This window comes from Montipora capricornis, chromosome 2 (assembly GCF_036669925.1).
Source record: "Montipora capricornis isolate CH-2021 chromosome 2, ASM3666992v2, whole genome shotgun sequence".
Taxonomy (NCBI): Eukaryota; Metazoa; Cnidaria; class Anthozoa; order Scleractinia; family Acroporidae; genus Montipora; species Montipora capricornis.
Window position 1 is genome coordinate 11424803 of NC_090884.1, and position 9954 is coordinate 11434756.

A 9954-nucleotide genomic window follows, 5' to 3' on the forward strand; every position below is an offset into this window, starting at 1 on the left:
TACCATGCACATGTAACCCTGTGAAAAAGCACCCCAAATGCCTAAATTTCCAATATGGGTTTTAGAACAAACTTTTCCTTATCACGGACTAAATTCTTATGGTCGTTAATTTTCTTTCTAGTGCAAATAATATTGAACAAAACAAAATAGTGTATTGTAATAATCAACTGATGCATGTTTAGTATTTTTTCCTTTCATTTTCCCGAATTTGTTCTCCACCTATATATATCTGTTTGGGTCAAGTTAGCAGAAAGTTGGGGAATCCACTCAAAAGAGACACTTGTAATACCACTGGCAGTACTAAATCCTAACATTACTCAACAACAATGACAATATTATTTGTGTTCCTTTAATATATGTTTTACAACTAAAGGAGACACTGCATTTAGCTCTCTTGTGCACCATACAATTTCACAAGTCACTAGTCAACCACTAAACAAAAGGAGGAAAGAACTTATATGATCCACACAAAATGGGAAATTTTGGTGGTGAACATTCTCCAGACCTGTTTGAGAATATCTTCCAAGCCACAATGTATTTACAATAATGAAAAGGGTTTTCCGTGAACCAAGAAAGCTAATCTGCAGAGAGTAAAAGTAGGTTGCTGTACTACTGCACAACTTCAGTTTCTTCATAAATCAGGTATGGCTACCATTTCCTACAAACAAAAACAATGATAAAACCATTACACAGAAAGTGAATAATGACACAGTAAGCACAAGGGAAAAGATAATACCTTACATTATGAAATTTTGAACCACGGATACTGTGTTTTTCGCTTTCTGATTGGTTCACTCACTCAGTTAACAGCTCTTATACAGTATGACATAATATGGAAACTGATTGCGCCAAGTGTTACCACGCTGGAAACTGATTGCCTTTAAATATGTCCAAGTGTTAAGAATCAAATGAAAATTTAATAAAACAATAATCAATGGATATGATTGAGTTGTTGATCTCATATCAACATGCACTCATGGAATTATAATATTATTGTTCATTATTGTCTTGTGCTATAGGAATTATATGCTTATTAGTGTAATTACTGAAAGTTCTCTGCACTGATTGCTTGTCATTGAGATGATTATTATTACGTGATAATCACCGAAGCGGTTTTTTCAAAATAGCCACAAGCTGTTTTGTTCAGGTGACAGACGAATAAATTAATTGTTTTAAAGAAAATGTGTATTATTCAAATAATCAACTATGTAATAGGCGATTTGCATGATGGCATCATTTACTAAGAAATTGAGTTGCTTCTATTGTCAGGCAAATTTAAATTATTGTTTCCGATATTCCCTCAGACTTTATGAATGTTGGTGAACAAAAACCTCAACTTCATCTCGGTTTTTATTAACCGATATTCACCTTGCCTTCAGCGAAACAATAATTGTTAATAATTATTTTTTGGTGTTCATACTAATTTTTAGTGTTAAACAACTTTCAGTCAGGGGTACGCATCTAACTAAAGCTGTAAGGCTTATTATTATTATTATTATTATTATTATTATTATTATTATTATTATTATTATTATTATTATTATTATTATTATATAATGTACCTGAAGTGTTTGCATGCTTCCAAAGCTTTGCTGCACATGTGTTTTTGTAGCCGTTTTGCAAACTTATAAATATGAAAAAGTTGACCAACATGGTTACTCTGTTACAGTAATGTACTTTTCTGGGCTGTTCCACAACTGATCAGGACAATATTGCCAAACACTGAGTGGAAGACGCTTTGATGCAGATTTCCTGGAATGGTTTCTGCAAAAATATTTGCGAGGAACAGCAACAAAAACCTCGCACAGATCGATGGCATTTAACAGTCAAGGTTACGTGACGTGGAAATTGTAAATCCCAGGTGTTAAGAAAATTCAACTTTGTGGCTGAAGTTCACTCACAGTTCATCTACAGCAAGAAACCCAGTGGACGATTTTATACGATCAAAGTTGTATGACCGCGTTACGTTACAGTCTTCAATAACAACGGCCAGCCAAACTTATTTTCAAAAGCAAAAACCTTTCGTCCATCAAGACCAAGTTGCTCCTGTAGTTCCCGAGAACAAAGAAGAATTTCGTTGCCAGTTCGCTGGTTTCTGCAAGATTTTTAAATAATCTGGGGGCAGACCAACACCCCATGTCAAGAAAATTCACAGTAGCCAAAACCAACAAAATGATACAAGAGGACGCATTGCTACTTGACATGCAGACTTGCGAAGTAATCAATCGTGTGTCCTCGACCGTTGATTTGGAATCGCTGAGTGTTCTCTCCGACCTTGAAAAAAAATTCCTCTGGCACCCAGGGTATGAGTCGTCTAACTTTCCACAAAATTTGACAAATGCTAGAGTGTTATTCTCCACTTCGATCGATCACTGTCTCGATCACTTCGAACCTTTAGAGTTTGCGCAGGCGCAGTTACGCGAAAAAAGCCATTTTACGTCATTATTCTCTAGCCAATCAGCGATTTTTGCGCTCTGTCCGGAAACAGTGCATTTCGGTTGTGCGTGTCGATCTACCGCCGTCGAAAGGAAGCGATTAAAGTCTTTATTTGCGAAGTTAACTCAAATAAATACATTATCAATACGGTTTTGCCGTCTTCTTACACTTGATTCGAAAATACCAGCCTGAATTCGTCTTAGATTAGTTAGAAAAAACACAAATAAAAGCCAAAGCACAACAGCTTTCGTTCGAATTCTGCTCGCCGACAACCCAAGTTTGTTGACAAAAAAATTGCCACAAAATGTTTTAAATGGTTTTCTGGCTCTCTATTAATAGCGCTCACGTGCATTTTAAATGGAGTATCGGGAAAGAAAAATTGTCAAGCTGACATTTGTTTCGTATAAACATACCTTTTCAAGTAGCGAAAATTTGTATAAGCACTACAAAACTTTTACTAACCATTGCCCGAAGGAACACCTTTGAGAAGCTGCAAGGAAGCCGCTGATGAATTTTGCACAAAAACCTCGGCCCTTAACACCGGAAAGCCAGACTTGGAAAGTTTTTCAGCGGAAGGCTCACTAAAGAAGAGTTTCTAGAGCTTGCCCTCCCGCAGGTCGCCAGAAAGGTGCAAACAAGCTGATTCATGTCTGAAAAGAGTAAGGTCTAGAAGGTGCAGTCAAATTTTGTTTCTTGTATTGAGCAAACATTTATTCAAAACTTTTCCCTCACTCCCAAATAAGAACTTGCTGTGTCTTGCAATTCTACAGTGAATTACTATTAGGCCAATACGAGAATCAACATCAAAGAGGCACTCCCAGGGGTTTGAGGGAAGAAGAGAACATGGCTTATTTGAACTGGGGAACAGAGGAACAATATCAAAATATTTTAGGGAACAAGGGAAGAAAACCAATATTTCAATTTTAGGGATCAAAAGGCTGGGAACAAGTTTCAAAGTAATTTGGGGAACAAGGAAACACAAGAAATATCTAAAGGGAACAAGGACTCCTCTCCCCAGGAGGCCCTGATCAAATGTTCTGCCTCTATCCAACAGCTCAAACAATCTATTCCAACAATTTTTGAATGACCAACAGGAAAAGAAGACTCTCTAAGATAAACAAATTATTTATAATAATTATCACTTTAACATGCGAAACAATGCTCAGATGCTTATGAGCACCTTCATGCCCATGTTTGTAAAAAAGCACCATGAAGTATTCCTTGCGGCTGGTTTAGGCATTGTTTCATCTTTCAACATCGGGCAAAACCAAATTAACTCCATTCTAAGAGGGCACTGGGGAAAGAGGCTAGAAGAAAAAACTTGCATTAATCCAATTCTTCCAAGGTAATCTTTACAGAATAAGATTGTTGAAGGAACACTTTTGAGTGCCAACCTTAAGCCTTTTAAAACAAGCGCAAACAATATTAATAGTCTTTAAATTCACAAAATGTCAAACAGCACATTTTATTCTCATATTCAATTAGCTTAGGCCGCAATATTCCTTAAAACTATGCAGAACTATTTACCATAAAATGTGGAACATTTCCTGCCTATCTAAATATGCTGCAAAAGGGCTCCAAAAAGCAACCAGTTAAGTTTTTAGATAAAGATACACAATACCTAAAAAATAAATTATTTGATGTGATCAAGACATTGAATGACCAAGCAATAAATAAATGGCAGCAATGCATGTTAGGTTCACAAAAAGGGAAAAAAATCTTCCTCAACTGATGTTTCAATATGCATATTTTAAATTAATTTTCTATCAACAACCCAAGAGACTGACTTTTCACTGGCATTGATTTACATTTCCATGATAAGTTTTAAAGTGAATCTGGCAACCACAGTGCCCTATGAAATTGGAAATAACTTAAACAAACTCTTTAAACTAACATTTTACAAGGGACACCATTGTTAAAATGCCCTGCGAAGAGTTTGGTCTGGAGTTTATCCACAATGGACAGTTAGTGGCTGCATTCACCAATGTAGAGAACAAACACATCAAGTTTCTTCTCAAGCAACCAGGTGTTCAAGGAGCTATTCAATTTCCAAAGAACTATGGTAGTGTGCAACAGTACCTGGGTGAATTTGGGTACGTGGCCTGAAACTGAAACTTGTGGAGCCAAACAACTTGTTGAGCTTAGTACTTAAACTGGGTAGATAATTATGTCTACAAATATTGTCTTTTCAACCAACAGTTTCTCCTAATTTTGTGTACCATTCACTTGTTGGTTCCTTAATTAAAAAAATCGCTAATTCAATTAAGGATTCAAGTCCTTTCAAATCATCAAAGTTACTTTGCGCCACCAGGAACAAACGAAAAAATACAAGCAATGAAGACAAACTGCTCAAAAATGCACGACTCCCTTTGAAACAGCAAAACGGGCCGGGGATCCTGAAGTCACTAAAAAGTGCTGCATGCTACGTGGATGTTTGCAGAACGATCGCAAGTTGTAATCACTGAAAGAAAACTCCACTCCAGATCTGATAGATGATGGTCGTGCAAGACTCGCCAAGCACGTGGAACACCCAACAGGATTGTTTGTTGTTTGGCACAGCAGATGAACGAAAAATTGTTCCCCTCACTATTAAGTTCCAACCCGATAAGACCAATCTTGCCCAAATACAACAACAATTTGGGCAGCAGGCAAGCTCATCACAAGCTATCGACGTTGGCATAAAGCAGCATAGCGCTTCACCTGAAGTTCGATCATGATGCACACAAACAAGAGCTGAAAAAACTTCATATGGTCAGACGGCCAAATGCGATTGACCCAACACTCATTAGAGCGGCTCAGTTATCGGACATCAAAGTGCTGAACAAACCAAGGGATTTCGTCGTAAAAATGTTTACTCAGCAACGTCTTCTTCCTCCACAGAATAAAGTTCAAAGGCGATCCTGGTTTTTAATCACATGCTAGACCAATTCATAAACTGGATAAAGTGGATTGGCAAATTGATTGCCAGAACAATGCGTCATTTCTGTCCCGCTGAGTTCAAAGAAGCGACGGTCAAGAGAGTCACAAGAGAAGGCTGAGCGAATGTCCACAGATCTAACCAATCCGAATGTAAACAATTGGCGTGACGTCGAATAGCACAAGGATAGCACAGTTTTTCCCGCTCGCTGAATTCTGATTGGTCAGTTTAAATTTCAGTAGCTCTCGCCGTATGCAAGGTGGCTGACCCAAAAGCATACCGGTTTGAAACTTCTCGGCCCGGTCTAAGATTTGCTGTCATTTACATAAGAAGGGTACGAACTCAGACTGGAACGATAATTTCTCGTCTCGTTCCAGCAACCGAGAGGAAGTCAGACCGGTCTGAATTCATTGCCAGGCCATTCACGCATAGGAAGAAACATATGGAGGCTTTTTTTCAACTATTAAAATATGCATACAAAATAATGCCGTTCTCCGTAATGGACTATGTACAATTATGATATGATAGATACTCTAAAAGAATGTGTCGGTAAAAGTCTTGCCTGTCACTACCCTGCTAAGTGGTGTGTTTGTGCATAGAGTCTTCTGTGTATATTTTGTTAGGTTTGAGGGGGTTGGGGTAATGCATAGATTTCTCTGGTGCACACAGGAGAACATTTAATTACCCTGCAATGGCGTCAAAAGTCATTGTAACGCGAATGGCGTTTTAGTGCATCTTTAAACAAAATATACCCTTATGGAGCTCAAGAATGGAACGTCAATTGAATAAACAAGACAGGTGGTGAAAAATGAATATCTGGAATCTTAAAAGCGACGAGTAATATTTTGCCAAGTGTGCTGTTATGTACAACACTGAAACCAAATGAAAAATTCTCTGGTAACTCAGTATGGGTTCAACAAAGACAGAGAAGAATTCCATAGATTGGATCTGTGATCTCTGTTGTCTGGTTATTTGTATTTATTTGTACTCAACTCTGCACAGTCTTCCGGTAACAATTGGAAATTTCGCTAATTCAATAGCGTCGAAAGTCATTGTAACGCGAATGGCGTTTTAGTGGATCTTTAAACAAAATATACCCTCATGGAGCTCAAGAATGGAACGTCAATCGGATGAACAAGACAGGCGGTGAAAAATATATATCTGGAATCTTTGAAGCGACGAGTAATGGTCTTCGACAACAATTTCATTTTTCGCCGTTGAATATCAAGTGAGCTTTGTTTCTAATATTTTACTAACTTAGTACTATATAAAACACTGAAATCAAATGGCAATGTTTTTATGGATTTAACAAACATTGAAGGAATCGAACGCCTTGAATGCATCACACTGTTTACTGAAGTCGCATCTTAGTTGTCTGACAATTTACTTTTATTTTGTACTCAACTCTGCAAAGGTAAAAAAATGGAAATGTGGCAGTGCATGAAGAATTATTTGAATGAAAGCTTGTTGTCTCTTTTGTGCTTCATTATTTACGGTCAAGTTTCTTTCGAAAAGGGTTTGATATGAACTGTCAGAAATTTATTTAATTCCATATGCTTTGTGACACGGATTGTGTCTTGTTTGCACGCACGCAATTGAAATAGGAAGGGTTTTTTGCCTCTAATAGCAAATATGTTGTTTGTTTCACTAGATTTTTCGCTGGAAAAGGTTTTTGCGATATTTCCAGCCTTTGTGAATTTTAATGTCATGTTGTGTAATGTGCATACGTGTGTTGAAATGTGATACGGGAGGATTTTTGTGGTAGTGCTCTGTAAGCAGCGCGTGCGTAAGTCACGAAAATAAACAGGTCTGTTGGAAGCGTGCTTGAGTTTCAACAAAATGAGCCCCAAAATCGGCAAAAATTGTGACGCTGATGAATAAGAAAAAAGCTGCTATTTCCAAAACGATGGAATTACCTGGTTGATAAATAACCTCGGCTTGAAGAGTAAATTTTTGACTGTGCGGAAAAAATGGTCAACCGCAAGAGTTGGGCGATTGTGATCTTTTTGTTGAATTCGCACATTTCTTGTCAAACTTTATAACACTTGAAAGAAAAAGAAAACTAACAAAAACAAAAATCTTGTATCTTGCCACCATTTGACACAGATGCTTCACTGTTTCGCGAGTAAACACGCCGCGGTAACTTGATCACGGCGCCCGATGAATTCGATGTCACTTTCGATTTTGCGATTTACTTGTGCAGCGAAAAGTACAATAACAAAATTAAACGTAGCAAAAATCACCCATCCAGATACTAACCCCGCCGGACAGGACATAACTTCAGTGAACTTTTGTATTACAAAGCTGTCAGAGGCTCACAGTGCACGCTTAAACTTGTGGTGAAAAGAAGTTGTGAGGGATTTCGAACTTGAAAATGATCAACATGTCAGCCTAGAAGTCAATCTTTTTCGATTCCCTTTTATTTTCTTCGGGCTTTCTGTGTTTAGTACTTTACTAGTAACCACATGTCTTCTCAGGAGGGCTATTTACCTAGGACTTCTACCATGGCACTACCATGATATAAAATACCAAAACAATATCGTGTACTGTTAGAGCTACATATTACGCAAAGACAACTTGAATCTCCTGGAAGACAAAACGCAGCTACCACACGTACGCAATGCGTGCCTATTTTTCTAAAGATGACAGGGTTTTTTTTCTTTCTGACAAATGATTAATAGGCTGGTAGCGAGGTTTTTAACAACAGAAAAAGATCTGCTTCGTCGTATGAAGATGTGAGCTAAAGGGCCTCTGCTGGTACGACTTCTTGGTGACCCCTTAAATGGTCTTAATGACCACCGAATTGAAAAAATTGTTTGGAACGCTGCAGTTTAATACCACCGAACTCAGTCCCTTCTGTTTTTGAGTAACACGTACCACAGGCAACCCAGTGTACGCTCATGGAGCGTCTAGTTGTTTTTGGTGAACTTTACGTGGGGTAGGGGGTAGGGGATTATTCAAAAAAAAATTAATACCTGCTGAAAAATGTATTGTTGAGTAAGAAAAATTAATAGAAAGACTTGAAAAGGAGTGCTAGAGTCTCAAAATGTATACATGCTTGGAATATCAGTCCGTTTTGCATGAAAAAATAAACAGTGTGTGTTTGAAGAAAGCAACCATCCGTTTCATGTTTCAAGCCCTTCAGATGTGCATAGTGACCCCCGTATCACCCCTTCTTGACCATGTTGACTGTACCCGTCCAGTCGTCGGAACGTTGTGGTTGTAGTTGCGGTCGTACGGAGCTGTTACAATTAAATCTTTTTGGATTGTGGAGACAAAGGTAAGTTATTGATATTAAAAGACAATTTTTTTTCTAATTTGTTTTACAAACAAACACTTTGCACGAGAGCGGGGATCGACATAAAGGTCATGCAAACTGATCTCGATCAACAAGCCGGTCATCTCCTAGTGACCTTTCAGAACCTGAAAGCAGCTTTGAGAATTACTTTGGGCCAAACCGAGAATACCTGAGAAAAACTAATCCGACTTTGAGCAATCTGAGCTGTTCTTTGACAACTGTCATTGTCAGTATAGGCTTGCGACGATGTGAAAATGGGGAATAGTTTCAACAATACAGGCTAGCAAATGCTAGTCGTTGGCATGCATTCTGTTTATTTGGTGGCTTCGAGGATGCTTCAAGGGGAAATTCTGATGTTCTGTCTTACTTTTGTTTTACATAGCGGCCATTTATTTGCCAGTATTGAAAAGTTTGGTTCACATTTATGAAATGTCGAAAATTAATCGCCAGTGGCTTACACAGATTTATTTGTATCGCTTTTACATTCCTGAGTTAAGTCCACTCGCAAATGACGTACAGACAAACCAAGGACCAGGAATTGTTGATCGAATTAAACCTATTGGCGCACCATACAGTCAAGGTAATGTTGAAGTATTTGGTACGGCAAATGCAGGCACACATATATGTGGCAATGTCTCTGTCGCCACTTGTTTATAATTTCAGAAATCCAATAACCTCTTCAGCTGACTTGGTTCAAATTATGAACATTGGGAATAATATGTATTCAGCTTTGTCACAATCATGCAAACAGGGGCTCCTATTGTTGCCAGATTTGCCTGTTATGGTTAACTTAGGTGACATTAACTATCAGTTGACTTGTAGTGAAAGTTATAGTGGTTTGTAAAATTGTGCACTTCCTATCATTGCAGGCTTTTTTTATGTTATATCGCTGTTAGATGCCTTTAATTCTTTGCTCATGGACAATTATACTGTAATTACATATATCATGCATTTATTTTAACACTTGACATTTACACAGTAGCAATATACTGTCTGCATAATGGGAGGTGTAAAGTTTTTGATTCTCAGTGTAGCAGAGATAATTATTAGGTATGGGACACCCATTTGGAACATGAACTTCAATTGAAATACATTCATTAATGAATTTGGAACAACATTTTCAGACTATATCTGATACAAATATCTGATACTTATCAGATTAAACATGTTAACATTATTAAAATGCAAAGCAACAGTGGAAGCATTGTTCATTCAGTATATGTTCAAAACCAAAATTTTCAGGACCTTAGGAGCACTTAAATGATGTTTATCTTTGTTCTTGCAAAGTTCTGTTGTGTCATGT

At 37.7% G+C, this 9954-nt stretch overlaps 1 long non-coding RNA gene across 1 annotated transcript; it reads right to left on the reverse strand.

Annotated features, from left to right (window-relative positions):
• Positions 1–335: 335 nt before the first annotated feature.
• Positions 336–2480, reverse strand: LOC138038829 (uncharacterized). Its single transcript, XR_011130312.1, has 2 exons — positions 1563–2480; positions 336–658 (listed from the first exon to the last, which is right to left on the reverse strand). It is a non-coding gene; the product is annotated as an uncharacterized lncRNA (long non-coding RNA).
• Positions 2481–9954: the final 7474 nt, after the last annotated feature.